We start from the raw sequence: 17,851 nt of genomic DNA on the forward strand, positions 1-17,851 counted from the left end.
AGGATGCTCCTGGTATTTATTTCTCGAAAGCCCTATTCATTATGAGTCTAACGAGGTGGCAACAAATGAATCACTTAATTCGGGAGATGGCCACCTTCTGCACAAAGTATTGAATTATTCCTGGCAGAGGACAATTTGCTGACCTTGCCTCTGCCAGAACACACCCAGAGAAAACAAAAACAAAAACCATGCAGCTACATCATCAATACATTTTTGCAGCTTGTGCTGAAGGTGGCCATCTCCCGAATTAGATGATTAATTAGTTGCTAATCGGGAGGTGGTCACCTGTACAAAAACCCTGCAATTTCCCCTGCTTGTGGTGGGTGTTCAGAGGAGGAATAGGAGAGCAAGAGGAGAGAAATACAACAAAACTAAAACTAAAGTATAGAATCAGTGAAGGCGATTGCCCTGCTTGACCTGTGTTTGTGTTTGTGCAAAATGTAAAGAGAATACTGGAAGCGGCAAGTCTTTTCCAGGTGAACGCTTATTACATGCATCGAAGTGTGTTCCTGTTGGTCAGCAGTCCGGCGGGAAACACAGCAGACATCCAGTTTGAAAAAACAGCAAACTTTTTTTTTTGCCAGCAAAAATATAATTGTTATTATTATTATTATTATTATTATTATTATTATTATTATTATTATTATTATTATTATAATAATAATATCAATAATAATATCAATAATTAAAACCATTGTGTACTCACCATTGTGGGAACTAGTGTTATACTCTTCTCGTTTCTCCAAGTGGTGGTCATCATTGAGAAAACCTGTTCTTTATGAGCATTGCTGCATGGTATGGAGGATATGTAGGAGCTGATTTTCTTCATGTTCTTGAAGTTTCTCTGGGCTTTGCTGAAAAGTTTCAGGTACCTCTCCTCACTGCTCTGGCAATCCTTCATCTCAGGGGAGGATATAACGCTTTCACAATGCAGAATTCTTCGTACAGCGCGTCCATGTCAATCTCTTTAAGACTGCATGCCTAAACGCCATCGCAAAATCCTTCAAATAGCACAGCATTTGCAAGGGCTAATTTTGACACTTTGTTGTGAAAGCTGTTTTCAGACATATCTGTCACTCAAGTACTTCTCAAGTACTCCTTGGCTTTTTCCATAAAAATTAAAGTGTCACTCTCATTTTCCTGCCACATCTGGTGTTAAATGTGTCAGTCTATCATTCACCGCAAACCCAAAAAACTTGTCCCGAATCCTTCTCTCCAGTTTCCTATTCATGTGACTCATCAGCTCATACGAGAGGACGCTGAACGACTTGGCTTCTAAAGCTTCAATACAGTCAAGGAATATTCAGAGCATGGCTAAGAAAAAGAAAACAAAGCTCAGCCACTTCATTGCAATCCCCTCGTCCTCAAAGCATTTCCACAGTATTTTGGGGCACTCATTGTAGATTTCTTTATCAACTTTTGTGCTGCAAACGATACTATCACTTTTGAGGCGATGGTGACAATTTAAAAAAAGAGCCCAATGATGATGCACTGCGAATGTTCAATTTGTGCTTTAACGACAAAATGTGCTGATTCAGATCTCTCTTTCCATGGTGGCTGACATCAATATCACATCGGCACAAGCGGCAGAATGCATGATGCTCTCCCTTCCTTTTACCTATGAAATCATATTCTTTTGACTATTCTTAACTGAACGACGTCTTTCACTTTCATTTTGAATTGAGTGTGTGAATTTGAAACTGATGAAGAAGACAATGGCTCTATGTTACGTGACGCAAGCAACAGATGGTGGCATGATAAGGATGCGATCAGATAGGATCTTTGCATCCATTCACATGACCAATATAATTGTGAGATTAAATAAATGACACATTGTGGCAAAGTGTCCCGCCCCTGTGTGTATTTTGTGTTGAATGTTGTGTTAATGTTGGTGTATAGTCATTGGTACACAGGATATAAACGGGCCTGTGTAACACGAGTGTTTAAAATGTATATTTGTATTTAGGCACAAGGATTGCACAGCACTTCACGTGCAAGTAAAATGTAATAATATGTGAGCACAGGGAATTGCACTTTATTAATTCACATACAGTTGTACCACAACTCCAACTGAATGATGATTAGCAATCGAGTACTCAGTACAGCTGCATAAAAGTACTAAACGTAAATATATAACGTTGTTTTGACTCGCCATGTTTGTCTGTTAGTGCACTGTTGCTTTAAGTGTTAGTTTTGTTTGTCTATTTATTTTGGCGTCAAGTGCCGTGTTCTGGTTTTTGTACTGTTTTATAATAATAAACCGCACAGCAGCGCATCCATTTATCATTTCATCTCGCAGTGCTGTGTGATGTCCCCACAACAGCCGTCTTTCTAACATACATATATTAACCAATGAAGACAAACAATATAACATTTAATTGCAGTTCTTAAGGGCCGTTCACACTGGACGCTGCTCATCAGTAGCAATTGTTTTCAATGAAGGCGGTCATGCGCAAAGGCGCTTAGGAGATAAAATATTTTCCACTTTCACTGCCCCACGCCATGACATAAACTACCAGCAACCAATCAGGGGAAAGTAGGATGGTCCTTTGCAAGGAAGAAAAAAAAAAGTACAATGGAGGAAAAGTTTGTGGTTCTGATTTTCCAGAGATGTATCTGTCTTCATCAAACCGGAGCGCCTGTATGAGCCATGATATTCTCTGTACCTTTTTCTTTTCTTGATGATGTCATGGACCCACAGCGATCTTACATTTTTTTTTTCTTTTTCCAGTAGAGCAGGCCGATCGCAATTACCTTTTTTGTTTGTTGCTCACTGTTCCAGGCGGTGGCGACGCATACGGGGGTAGTGGGCAGGCCTGGTCACGTGCCTCCCAGATTTCTGCCAGGCAGTGGCTTAGCCACTGTGTTACAGAAAAAACTGCTGAAAAGGTGTTTTTTTTGATGGCCTCAACACGCTTCAATCAGTACCCCTTTCAATTAGTATACACATGAACTGCCATTCACAACTGACCAATAACATGCTTGCTGTCTGCCAAAGTGCACATTTCAAATTTTTGTTTGTGATTGGGCTATTTACAGTCATTCTGAGAGGTTCAACCTTGAACTCTTCTGATTGGACAATACACACAGCTTTTACACTTTACAGTCCAAATGGAAGCGCAACGTGACGTAACACTGAGTGAGAGACATGAAGTATGGCCTGACAGCGGTAGGGGAAAGAAAAACATAATTAAAAAATTAGCTATTTGTTTTGGTTGTCCTAATTTGTCTAAACAGTTGATGAACCATCTGAAGACAACAAGATAGCTAGCATTTATATATAGTTATTTTTATTATCATGATGTGAAATGTTAAAATGTTAAAAGTTCAAGTATTTGCTTTGTATTTCCTTTTTTGTTTTTAATCGGAAGTGTTCTAAACTGAATCTTTTCTTTTTTTTTTTTTAAAGTTGAACAAAACACTCAACAAAACAAATAACAGTGCCCAAAACAAATACACACAAACAAATGGTGGCTGATTTTCTGCATTTTTGCACATGTTTCTTGTTGAATTTGGTCAGATCTTTTTGTGGGTTGTAGTAGTATATAGAAGGAGTCTGAGAGAAAAAATGACACCAAAGTTTGGTGGTTCTTTCATTAATTTGGTGTGCAAGGGAATCAAACATACAATCTTCCAGTGTGAAAAAGTTATCCAAATGGAGAAAGTTTGATAATACTGAATCTTCCCAGGAGTGGCTGTCCTGGCAAAATCTCTCCAAGAGCAAGGCGTAAAATCATCCAGGAAGTCACAAAGAACCCTAGAACAACATCCAGGGATTTGCAGGCCTCTCTCGCCTCGGCTAAGGTCAGTGTTCATGACTCCACCATCAGAAAATCACTGGGCAAAAATGGGATTCATGGCAGAGTAGCAAGGAGGAAACCACCGCTAACTACAATGTTCTATGGACAGATGAGTCAAAAGTGAAAAGGTCAAGTTGCATCAGGACCTGGATTATTTGCCATCATTGAAGGAACCATGAATTCTGTCCTGTATCTCAGGATTCTACAGGAGAATGTCAGGCCATCTGTCCGTGAGCTGAAGCTGGAGCAAAAATGCTTGAAAACCCACACATGTCACTGAGTTGAAGCAGTTCTGCATGAAGGAGTGGGCCAGAATTCCTCCACGGCGCTGTGAGAGACTGATCAATAACTACAGGAAGCGTTTGATTGCAGTTATTGCTGCTAGAGGTGGCGTAACCAGTTATTGAGTGTAAGGGGATGATTACTTTTTCACACGGGGGCATTGGGTGTTGCGTAACTTAAATAAATGAAATAAGTATTAATATTTTGTGTTATTTGTTCACTCAGGGTCCCTTTTATCTAATATTAGATTTTGGTGGAGGATCTGATAACATTCAGTGTCGAAAATATGGAAAAATGCAGAAAATCATACAGGGGCAAATACTTTTTCACGGCACTGTATATGTAGTGGTGCCGGGATTCAATTACTAATTAATTATTGCTCACATTGTAATAAATATTTTATCTGCACGTGAAGTGAAGTGCAATCCTTGTGCCTAAATACAAATATACACTGAATAAAAATATAAACGCAACATGTAAAGTGTTGGTCCCATGTTTCATGAGCTGAAATAAAAGATCCCAGAAATTTTCCATGCACAAAAAAAGCTTTTTTCATGCACAAATTTGTTTACATCCCTGTTAGTGAGCATTTCTCCTTTACAAAGATAATCCATCCACCTGACAGGTGTGGCATATCAAGAAGCTGATTAAACAGCATGATCATTATACAGGTGCAACTTGTGCTGGGGACAATAAAAGGCCACTCTCAAATGAGCAGTTTTGTCACACAACACAATGCTACAGATGTCTCAAGTTCTGGGGGAGCATGCAATTGGCATGCTGACTGCAGGAATGTCCACCAGAGCTATTGCCAGAGAATTGAATGATCATTTCTCTACCATAAGCCGCCTCCAACATTGTTTTAGAGAATTTGGCAGTACGTCCAACCGGCCTCTTAACCGCAGACCACGTTTAACCACGCCAGCCCAGGACCTCCACATCTGGCTTCTTCACCTGCGGGATCGTCTGAGACCAGCCACTCGGACAGCTGATTAAACTGTGGGTTTGCACAACCGAAGAATTTCTGCACAAACTGTCAGAAACCGTCTCAGGGAAGCTTATCTGCGCTCATCGTCCTCATCAGGGTCTTGACCTGACTGCAGTTCGGCGTCGTAACAGACTTCAGTGGGCAAATGCTCATCTTCGATGGCAACTGGCACGTTGGAGAAGTGTACTCTTCACGGATGAATCCCGGTTTCAACTGTATCGGGCAGATGGCAGACAGCATGTATGGTGTTATGTGCGTGAATAGTTTGCTGATGTCAATCTTATGAACAGAGTGCCCCATGGTGGATGTGGGGTTATGGTATGGGCAGGTATAAGCTATGGACAACGAACACAATTGCATTTTATCGATGGCAATTTGAATGCACAGAGATACCGTGACGAGATCCTGTGGCCCATTGTCGTGCCATTCATCCGCCGCCATCACCTCATGTTTCAGCATTCTTCCAGTTCTTCCATGGCCTGCATACTCACCAGACATGTCACCCATTGAGCATGTTTGGGATGCTCTGGATCAACATGTACGACAGTGTGTTCCAGTTCCCAGCAATATCCAGCAACTCCACACAGCCATTGAAGAAGAGTGGGACAACATTCCACAGGCCACAATCAACAGCCTGATCAACTCTATGCGAAGGAAGGAGATGTGTCGCACTGCATGAGGCAAATGGTGGTCACACCAGATACTGTCTGGTTTTCTGATCCACGCCCCTACCTTTTTTTTAAGGTATCTGTGACCAACAGATGCATATCTGTATTCCCAGTCATGTGAAATCCATAGATTAGGGCCTAGAATTTATTTCAATTAACTGATTTCCTTATATGAACTGTAACTTTGGTATCCTATTAAAGACTTCTTCCTTAGCAACATACTTTTGTCACCCTCTCTTTGCTCAAAACAAACTGTGTTCTATATGTTCTCTGTCACCCACAGGAAAAGGAAAAAACCCCAATAATTCAAAAACAAACAAGTACATGCACATATAAAAGGCTTTCATCATCACACAACAATAAGTAAACAAAGTTTACAAGAAACGCATTCAATATAGCTTTGCTGTACCCTGTGTATGTTTGTTTTTATGCACAATTGTGATTATTTTCATATTTGTAGTCACACATCAGCTGGGGAATACATCACTTTTACAAGGAGAAAGAGAATTACAGTCATTCTCTTATTTTTTGTTCTTGGAACACATCATTAATTTCAGCCAGAGCCTCAGAATTGTTGCAGGTTGTTGAATTGATACACTATGACAACGATAAATGATCATTCTTTTGGAAAACTTGCAAAGTTGAGAAATGTATTCCATCTAATTTCTTCTAGGTGACTGAATGTTTGAAGTTATGGATAAAAGTGCTTATGTATGTATATATTTATTCTTCATGATCTTTCCAGTTCCTGCGGATGGTTGATGCCTGCGCAAATTTTCTCACCAAAGCTCTGCATCCTGATAACTGCGTCGGAATTCTGGAGCTGGCTGACACTCACTCAATGGATACCCTGAGAACACGGGTTCAGAACCATCTCATCCAGAACTTCCCATAGGTTGTCACCTATGAAGAGATCCTCGACCTCCCAGAAGAAATTTTCTGTAATATCCTGATGAGCTGAGCATGACTGAGGAAGAGCAGGTGTTTGAGACTGTCATGAGCTGGTTCCAATCCAGAGAGAATGAAAGGCTGTCACTCTTACCACACATCCTGAAGCACTTTGTGGAGAAGGTTGAAGGGGACGAGCTGATCCAGAAATGTCCCAAAGTCTTCCCTCTCCTGCAGGAGGCAAGGATGTACAATCTGTCAGGCAATGAGGTAGGTGTGGCACTCTCTTCAATAATATCATGAAGATTTAAGTGATCGAAATTGATTTTATGCAAATCAAATTCACAAAATCTTAAAAGTGTATCTGCCAATCAAATTTATTGATGTCGTTGGTGGCCCATGTGTAATCTGGTTAACAGTTTTACAATGCATCTCTTCCAGCAGGTACTCAGTTAAAGATCAAAGTTCAGAGCAAATATAAGAGAACAGTGATTGCTGGATTCTGCTTTTTATTAAAACTCAAAAAACCAATATGGCAAAGCAGCTGATGGTCAGGCAAGGCAGTAAGCAAACTCAAAACACTGTAGATTAAAGGATTGGGTTTAAAAAAAATAAATCAAACGTTAACATAGATAAAACAAGGCTTTCTCTTTTAGAAGCAAAATATGACTTTATACATGTGGCCAGGCTAAATTGGCAATTGCAATTATCCAATTTAGCCTGGCCAATTAGGACAAGGCTTCTAAAACTAATACATTTTCACATATATGGTTGGCCAGTCCAATCACAGAGGATGTTGAATAGATGTACTGTAGATGAGTTTATAATGAGTTTTACCAGAAGAAATATGTATTTATTAACACATATTTATAATGTGCCGGGCCTATGGCCTGCCACAGTCAGTCACAAACAACAGGACTGGGTGAAGGATCAGTGGATATTACACCACTGAATTCTGGGATTTCAAACTGTGCACAAGTTTGTTGTTTTTCCTTCATTGTATCTGTAGCAGTGGTTTTAATACAGTATTGTACTTTTTCAATGTGATGATGGTGGATGTTTGCTTTGGCTGCTCTGTGACTGAGCCACGGTTTCATGCTGTTTGCTAATTGCAGATTATTTCTGAGTCGACAAAGCCAAGGGTGCAGGAATTCCATTCCGAAGAGTTCATTATTATCAGAGGCTGTACTAAAGACTAAAGGTTTGTGTCGGAGGAGACCTGTCTGGATCCGTTGTGGCACAGCCGGCCAGAGGTGGCAAAGCTGCCCATCACAGAGATAGAGAAAGAGGCAGAGAACAAGAAGTGGGTGGAGTACGCCTGCATCACATTTATGAATGAAGTGTATATATCAGGTATGCACCACCATTTATGAATGAAGAGAATCGCTGATATGGGACTCAAGTCAAAGAGATAAACAGTTGAACAGCGTTTACAAGGACAATCCAAAGAGTTTTTACTGTACTTTGTCAGAAAATGTTTTCACAATCATAGCCAGTCAGAAGCTATTCTTAGTTATGAGTGTTGGGGAGTAATGCATTGCTGTACTCTGATTACATTTTTCAGTAATGTGTAACTGTAATGGTTCCTTTTTCAGACAGGTAATGAAATGAGATCACAGATTAAATTAAAAAAGGGCTACTACTAATTGCATAACATGGAAATCACAAAGAGCTTCAACAGTGCAGGTCAAAGCTTGCATGAAATCACTTTTCATTTCTTGTTAGGAACAGCATCAGAGAAGGGAGTGAGTGGGTTCGATAGCTGGATCTGCAAAGAATATTTCGAGCTGCAGCCTGACCAAACTGAACAAAATATATCTGTAAAATATAATACATGTAATAATTTACTGTAATTGTAACAATGTACTTTTTAAAAGTAACTTCCTGAACATCCTGTTACTGTAGTTCTCCCCACTTGGCTCATCTTGTTAAGGCACAGCTGTATTGGCCCTAATTATTTAAACTCCCAAAAGACTTGTTCCCACATATGTCTACTGTAAGGTCTCTGGGTGCTAACGGGTAAAAGGAGGATGTGGTTTGCGACTGTTACACAGGAAATTATACTCTTACTCTCCCTTGAGAGTTGTATGAGAGAAATGTGTGGTTTAGTATTGCTTCACAAATGCAACACGACAGTAACAATGAAAGAGCTGAAGTCTTGCATGTGGAGCATCCTCCTTAAAAAAAATCACTTTCTTCTTCTTCTAAAGACCAGATCCTTACAAATAAATAAACAGAATTAAACATCCAACTGTGTATGCTATTCAAACATGCAGAAAAACAAAAATTGTTACATGTAGGTTGTGATATCCTAACTACTAGGATAAAACAAACAACACACCATTGGGGCTAACTGTGCCTCACTTTCATTCATAAACCCATCTAGTTGTTAACAACTAATACAAAATAAAGCTTGACTGAAATATTTTTAAAATGGGGGTTTTGTTGTAGGCTGACAGAGTTATGTCTCATATCCTCACAGTGTCTGCAATGCTTGCAGGTGGAAAGGAGACCCAGCATGACATTTGGAAGAACAATGCCTCTTTGAGCAACTGGATCCAAATCGAGTACCTGAACACTGACAGATGGAGGCACAAAATGGCAGTGGTGGGAGGCAAAGTCTACATGATTGGCGGCTTTGACGGGATTCATCGGCAAAACAGTGTGGAAACATATGACCCCTTTCATAACTGCTGGACTGAGGTGATGACTTGGTGTCTTGCACTGCAAAACTGCACTGCAGACCCTTCAATAAATGGAGTGTTGTCTACAAGCCTAAATTAATATAATTGCTGTTAACCTGTGCTGGGGTTGGATGGTGGCTACCCAGAAAGAAACCAGTAAAGCCATAATATGTAACCCGTCATTTTCACCCCTACTCATACATTGTTTCATGCACTTTACAGAACATGCATATTTTTTTGTGACCAGGTTTACTTTTTTCAGTACTGCACCATAAATACAGTCTGTTGCTAAGCATACTGCGTATAACGTAAAACAAACACTGTTTACAAAGAATGCACTTCTCTACACCCAGCTCACCTGTCAGATGGGACAAGCTCCACAGTTAGAAGCCTGGGTCAAGTCACAGCAAACAAACACTGTTTTAAGAAATGCCTCAAATCCCAACTCTTGCTATTAGTACTAGACACAGGTAACAGTGTTGGGTTCCAGGACTCGGAACAAGTAGCGTTCCTACCAGGCTTGTATCACAGTTCCGGATGTGGGATGAGCTGGAATAAAAAAACTGGAATCAAGTCAAATAAGCTGTTCACTTTAGCAAACTTTAATTACACCTTGCCATCTAGTGGTACAATTGAGAACATACTGCTTTTTGGGTTTTTTTGTTGCTTTAATTGAGTTTCATGCAGATCTATCAAGCACCACACTGTAACAAAAGAAAGCTGACATTTACTCATGTTACCATATCACTTCCAGGGGTAAAGATAATAAAAGGCATGTCAAATATTCTGTATCTATTATCATGATTCTGGCTGTTCTAACTGTCCTTGTCTCATTGTTGACAGTGCTTCCCCGCTCATGCTAAACGTGAGCTCCTTTGCTGTGACGAGTTACAAGAAGAAGCTATATGTGATCGGAGGACGGCCGAATGGCAAACTCGCCACAGATAAGATGCAGTGCTTTGATCCGTCAACTAATAAATGGACTGTAAAGTCCTTCCTGCCAATCGAGGCCAAGTGCATCAACGCTGTGACCTTCAAGGACCACATCTATGTAGTGGGAAAGTATTAGCAAGTTTGGCTGGAAACCTAGTACAGGGCTCATCAATTGACTGTTAAGCTCACAGATATCCCATGGCAGAAAGCCTCTGCCATAGAGTAGAGCAACATGGCAGAAGCAAAGGCAGACAAAGCTTCTTTCTGCACAAATATTTTCCATATAATCTGTATAATATGATTGCGAACTCCATGTATTGGCTTCACTATTATCAGTCTACTAAAATTAGACACGCATGGAAATCCATCCATTGGACTACATGTGAGCCAATGCTGACTTTGAGATCATGTTGTATCATATAATAGACTAATATTGCCTTCCTTTGTTTTCGTAAGGTGGTGCAATGAAAGCCCTCTACTCCTACATCCCTGTGGAAGATTGCTGGAGTCTTGTCACTAGGTTCAGCCACGAGAGAGCCAGCTGCGGGATCGCGGCCTGCAGCAACAAAATGTTTGTGACGGGTGGCCGGGATGAGAAGAACAAAGTCATTGTGACTGTGCTGTGTTGGAACCCGGCAGCGCAGAAACTTACTGAAGAGTGCGTGCTCCCCAGGGGCGTCTCTCACCACGGCAGCGTCACCATTCGGAAATCCTACACGCACATACACAGGATCGTGCCTGGAGTGGTTTCAGTCTGACAGCACTGATATAATTCTTTACCTCAATTAACCGTGTGGAGTCTACTGTAGCTACAGCTGAATCGATCCCCTGCTTTGAACAGTGTCTTTCAACTGCTTCTGTCTGTGTACCATTATCCCAATCCACTGGAGTTTGGGTTGCACAACCAAGCGTGTTGTGTGCTGTCCTCACCACGGCCCCCTTAATTTTTTGTGGCAGATAAAATGCATTAACAGCAGGTGAATAGTTACATTTACAGGTTACAGTACAGTACACCTTAATCTCAAGGACTGTTTGTGTGTTCCACTTCCAAATCTTGTATACAAGAAACAGGCATAATGGCAACCACCAGTAATTAATCCATCGTTATTCTGATCTTGTCTTCAAGTCTGGTGGTTATATTGGGTCTTTTAGGTGGCTGTTTTGATACTAAAGATGCACTCTGCCATTTGGCGTAATATCGTTGTATTGTACCTTTAACAGAAACGTCGTTCATTTTGTAGCTTTCCTGTACAGAATCTTTGTCACATTGAGTTTTATTTGTATAATAGTCAACTCGACCTTTAAACCTTAATGTACTGTATATTGAAACTAATGCTTCAGCTAGTAAAGAACCAATGTAAAATGAGAACAGATTTTTAAAAGTGCTTGATTACAGACAAGGTGTGGAAGTTAAGGAATGGGCATAGTTTTTTTTTTTTGTCCATGGTACAGGAATTGTCATAATATTTATTAAATATAATTCAACTTTGTGGGATGATGCTCACCCTCAAAGAATTAACAACCTGAAGAAAAACTTTGCTCACTACTGGAGGTGAAACCGTGACAGGTTTTTCTTAGACTCTGTAATTCAGGCACTGGAATGGGAAGAGACAGGAATTAAAAGACACAATGTTATACTGCTAGCCAGTATTATGGTTGCTATTTATTTAGTGGACGAATGTTGTAAATTAGGTTCCTGTAGTTGCAAAAATTATCTTAAGGGCTAGCTAAGAACAAACTTAATTTGTTTACATCAGTTAGGCGCTTGTTACCAAAAAAGTGAAAAGTATAAATTTAATGGTAACTTGATTTAGTTTGAGAAGTTAAGTATGCAAATATGTAATGATACATTTCTTTAAAATTTGGTGTTTGTTGTTTTTGAGGTGAACAATCTTTGCAATCGCTTTTCTCTGATGCATATCGGCAGGATATTATTCCCAATGAGCTACCACGAGGAATCAGCAAATGCATAATAAAAATCCAAAACACACTTCTGCTTTTCAAACAGTAAAACAGACTGCATAAAGAAGTGACTTCACATTGATGCTGCAGTCAGAAAGCCCTTGTGTGAGACAAAAGGGAAGGGAATGAGTCTTTAGCAGCTAAGCCTGAGGCTATGTGCCATGCTCAGTTTTTTTTTCTTTTTTTTTTAAATACATTTCAAAACTGTGATTAAAAACAGAAACAAGGTAAGAATTGGAAACTTAATGACATGCATGACACGTGGGTAAGGTAACAATACATTTTAAAAAATGCTTTGCATATTACCTGTCAGGGAAATCCAAAAACAAGACTTCCATTACATAGCAGTTGGAGCCAAGTACATTTTACAGTGAGTTTAATAAAAAACACACAATATCCTATCTGCAATACCTATATGCGCAATCATTTATATTAATCATTTATAATATTTACTGTAGGTCCTGTGAATAGGGTATTCTCTAGATTGTTTGCCTAATCTGGTTTAAAGCCTGCCATCCCAGCCTCACAACAGCTTTGTACAGACATTTTCTTGGGTATACTGTGAGGGTCCCTGAAATTAATTTCGCTTTGCCCCTCAGATTATGCACGTTTTCATTTGAAGACTCTGAAGTAATCAATAGCGTACAGAATTTTAAGCAATATAGCTGTCCATTTAGAAGACATTCGAATTCAAATTCAAAAGCTATGTGTGGTGTTCAGCCAAGACTGTCCAAGAGGTGGCAATCAAGACCACTAGGAAATCTCTTCACTGCAGTGTGATGCTATACTGTGCAACTTTTCAAACTGCTAACAACTGATACCCATTCATATAATCCATATAATTTTTTTATAACAAAGACTTGTTTTAAGAAACACTCTTTGATCAAAGCTGAGCTGTCTGCGGCATCTAACAAGATCCCACTATGTAGATCTTTTATTGGCATCTAATAAGATCCCGCTATGTAGATCTCTTGTTGGCATCTAACAAGATCCCACTATGTAGATCTCTTGTCTTCATTAAAAAACATTTCCAGGGACGGGTTCAATAAAAAATACATAGCAGTACTACAGTCTCCAATACTATGCATTGTTACCTTAAATTCTGCAAAACTGCGCCAAAAATATTTAATATTTCCCAGTTCAATCATTGTTTTCATCCTCACCACATGCAGTAAGATTAAACAATTTAGATCCAGAATTTGTGCACAACTACATTGTAGTCTGTACTGCCAAATTGATTGGTCTAGTCAGTTTTTGAGAACAGAACACAAAGTTACTACGAAAAGGGGAGGGTAATTTATTTACCATCCATCCTCAGCCATGGTTGCCGTCTTTATACCAACTCTACGCCTTGCTCCACTGCTAACCCATCTACATTGCCCTATTAACAGCAAGGCAGTCAGCAAGCTCTCATAGGCCAGTCACCACCTCCCGCAAGAGTCCGCTAAGTTTGACTACTAGGGAAAATCTTTGACAATCTCAATCTTTCAGGGCCATTAGCTCTAGAACACTACAGCAGCAGCTATCAAAACCAGTCCCAGTTCAATCTTCTCAATAGTAACTGTCATGTGAGAACCGTGGTTAACACAGCAGCTGTCATCTCTCCCTGGGAGAAACTGGAGCCTAGCAAAGGAAACAACAAACATTTTTAACCAGACAAACAGTATAATAACGCATTGCTTATGTACTAAGGGGCAATGAAGGCACAGGGCAGCTACAATGGAACGACTCATTTGTAGAATAGTACCACAGTGGTAAGATATTATGTTTCTAAACTGAAACCATAGCAACAGAGTGCTACTTCTTCAGGACTGCTATCAGAAATATTTGTTCCAAATCCATTTTAGTTACCATTGCTGGGAATGCTGTGGTCCACTAATGATTCTGCCTAATTTTTATGATTCTGATGTACAAGATGTTATATGCTCCTTGTTTTGCAAATCCCCAGCTAAACACTGTTGCAATAAGTTTCTCCACAGAATCCATACATCCTGCCTACACTCCTTCAATGGAAGCACATACTGTCTGATATACTCTGGTCTATCAAAAAGTAAAAAAGTTATTTTGGTTTGTGGAGAATTTCTTGTACGTTGAACCCAATGTTAATTCAATATTGTAGCGGGCTCAATCACCCGGTGTGGGCTTGCTCGAGGGTGTCCTGGATGGGTGATAGGCAGCAACATTTCCCTGAGATATGCTTGGGGCAGCTTAGTGGCAGTGGGCATTTCTGATATGTGACCACAGCAAGGGCTATGAATGTAGGTCCTCCTGGGTAGGATTGAGTTCATTTGGGGGTAGAATCTAGGAGAAGTCTGTGAAGTGAGTGCCCACTACATAAGGGGGCAGTAGAGTAACAAGTACTGTAAAAAAGAAATATTTCATTATTATTAGATGGCTAACTGCTGATTAATATTATGTTTTGAAAATGCCCCTTCTTGTTTAGCAGAATGTAGTATAAGTCTAAGGCAGTGGTTGCCAACCTGTGGTCTGCCGACCATTTGTGGTCCGTGAGTAAATTCAAGGTGGTCCTCAAACAACTACCAAAATTCGGTTCCACAGCTCTTGCAAAAAACTATTTCTACACAGTCACACATTGTGCTACTAATATTACTAAACATGGGTGAAATTTTGTCGGTACTCACATTGGTGCACATGAATTGAAGGCAAAAAGCCACATCAGTGTTCTCCATAAATTATATAGTTTCTAAATATTATAAATAATTATCATAACACGTTTTGCCTTGCAACGGGAAAGTTTCTAAAATGGCAAGTGATGTGTGGGACAGTAGAGATTAACATTTAAAAAAAAATAGGATCAAGAAAGTGCTTCAGATTTTGATAAGCGAGTCAGAATCGAGATACACATGAAGGTGTGCTTCACGCTTTTCAAACCCTGGCCCAACTTTGCAAGGTACATGTTAAGCATAGTGATCAACGTTTTGTTTTGTTGTGATCCTAGTATTTTCTGTTATGAGGACAGTAATAAATGAAAACCAAAACGATGAGGTCTTTTTAATTTGTACAATGCCCCATTTTCTAAAACATGCTGCCACCACATAGTGTTTACGCTGCGGTTGTGCCCTGAGCTAGCTTCGGTCCGAGTGCAAGCACATACCATCTAAATTACAATACATGCTCGGTGACGTCATGACAACGACTGAAAGGATGATGAGTTTTCCCCTCCCCAAACCACAAAGACGGAAAAGGCAGTGTGGTATTACAAACAAACAATACAGTGTCGTGTACCAAGATACCTATCCAGAACAAGATTAGAGATGCGTTAAAGTTGTGTATGTGTTAATTCTAAACAAGTAGTAAACATTAATGTTTGATACAACATAACGGACACGGACTCGTTTGTTATAGTTACTGATTTCACTTACTGTAATAGTAAAGACCCTTGCGTTTTCAAAACAACTATTCTGTTCATCAATATTCCCACCATGTTGTGCCTGGTATAGCCTATATACATAATTGTATGACGTATAAGTGCAATTCATAGTGTTACAACATTATCCAGCAGCGCCACATTACCACAGAAGAAAAAATGCCTGCCGGAATGTATATATATATAATATATATATATATATATATAGATATATACTATATTGATATATATATATATACTGTTCGTGTGCCCCCCAAGGGGCCGAGTGATAAATGGTGGGTATGTGAGGGCAGAATTTCTAACGGGGCTCTGCCCTTTCACTGGGTTGCAACCAGAGGGGGACTACAATTCGCAAAATGGCCGCCCCAAAAAGACTACAAGCACCAAAAGCCAGAGCAATGAGCCAAGGCGTGGCAGCCACACCCATAACAGTCATGGGGTGTGGCTGACCAATATAAGAAGGTTCAACACAGATCAGGAAGTGAAGAGGGAGAGGAGTAGAAGGTGGTGATGGGTTGGGGAATGTGCTATTTGTTGTTTGGTGATTCTGAATTGATTTACTGTGCATGACCTGTACCGACTGAGAACCCTACTAGCTGTGAACCTGATTTGTGAACTGACCCTTGATAACCCTGACCCTGCGGGCTGTGTGTCTAACACAGCACAAGGTAATAAACATACAAGCACTGTCTTGTTGGAAAGAACTTTATTTTGATTGTACCTTCTTGTGTGTGTCTCCCATATCGATTTGTGTACAAGTTTGATTACCAAGCAAGAGCTTTGTCATACGCGATGGAAAATGTGGGCACTCTAAAGACAACATAGAGACCACAAAATGGAGGCGGTCCTGCAGGCACTGTTGCAGACTGTAACAACTCAGCAAGAAGTGACCAGGGTTCAACAAGAGGAGGTCCAGCACACTACAAATCAGCGGATCAAAGACGAGTATGAAAGAAGCACTCGTGAGCTGAGAAAAAAGAATACAAGGGATTGCTGTACAAATGGGGGAACAACCACCAACAACAAATCAACAACAAACACCTAAAGATGTGCAAAACAATTTTTACAAAAGATGACATGGAAGCATTTCTTGTTACCTTTGAGAGGACCGCAGAGAGAGAAAGGTGGTCCCAAAGGAAAAATGGGCGGGGCTACTGGCCCCTTTTCTAGCAGGAGACACTCAGAAAGTTTACTTCGACCTGGAGCTGAAAGACGCACAGGACTGCAGCAAGTTGAGGAAAGAGATCCTGACTTGACTGGGAGTCACCGATGCTGTGAGAGTTTCATCAATGGGTCTACAAAACTGGACAACCACCACGAACACAGATTTTCGATTTGATGCTCTAAGCACGTAAATGGCTGAAGCCAGAAATCAAAACGTCCAACCAAATCATCGGAACCATCATGCTCAATGAATTCCAACAAGGTCTACCCTGGGAGGTCCAATGGTGGGTCAGCCAGAACAAGGCACTTTCAGACAATCATCTGGTAGCATTTGCGGAGTGCTTCTGCATGGCAAGGGGCAAAGTATCAAACCTTGGAGGAGAAATCCCTGTTCCCCAGGCCCTGGCGAACCAGCGGACAGGATAAGACTGTTACAGTTTCTGGGAGGGTGAAGGAGCAGCGTGGAGCTGCAAGAAAAGTGCAGGACTGGGGACGAGACATATTGCCCTATAAAAGAGGAGCCAATGTAGTGTTACTTAGGTGAATTTAATACCAGTGATGATGACATGCTGTGTGCTTGCCCTGTAGTGACTACTGTACAACCATAACAAAAATGAGCACATGTGTCTTTTTTGTGTCAGGTAAACGGCTTAGCCGTCCTGCAAGATAGTAGGTTCCTCATTGTGTTTTTAGTTAGTGCTCGAAAAGGAGCTAGGTGTTTATTTTGTTTATCAGCGCTTCAAGACATCAAGTTTCTGTGTCCTGGGTCTATTTTAAAAGGGGCAACAAACCTGAGTAGTGCAATAACCTGTGTGTGTGTGTGTGTGTGTGTGTGTGTGTGTTTGTATATATATATATATATATATATATATATATATATATATATATATATATATATATATATATATATATATATATATATATATATATATATGTGTGTATATATATATACACACACACAGTGGTTTTCAGAAGTATTCACCTCCCTACAAAGTTTTCACATTTTGTTGAATTACAAATAATGTGTGCACATTTTTTCAAACAAACTTTTTTTTATTCAAAGCTGTAGTGGTTAAACTGAACACTTTTATATG

At 40.1% G+C, this 17,851-nt stretch overlaps 1 pseudogene; it reads left to right on the forward strand.

Moving 5' to 3' along the window:
* Positions 1 to 440: 440 nt before the first annotated feature.
* On the forward strand, positions 441 to 11,001 carry LOC121326575 (annotated as a pseudogene).
* The last annotated feature ends 6,850 nt before the right edge of the window (positions 11,002 to 17,851 follow it).

Source organism: Polyodon spathula, chromosome 14 (assembly GCF_017654505.1).
Source record: "Polyodon spathula isolate WHYD16114869_AA chromosome 14, ASM1765450v1, whole genome shotgun sequence".
NCBI classification, from domain to species: Eukaryota; Metazoa; Chordata; class Actinopteri; order Acipenseriformes; family Polyodontidae; genus Polyodon; species Polyodon spathula.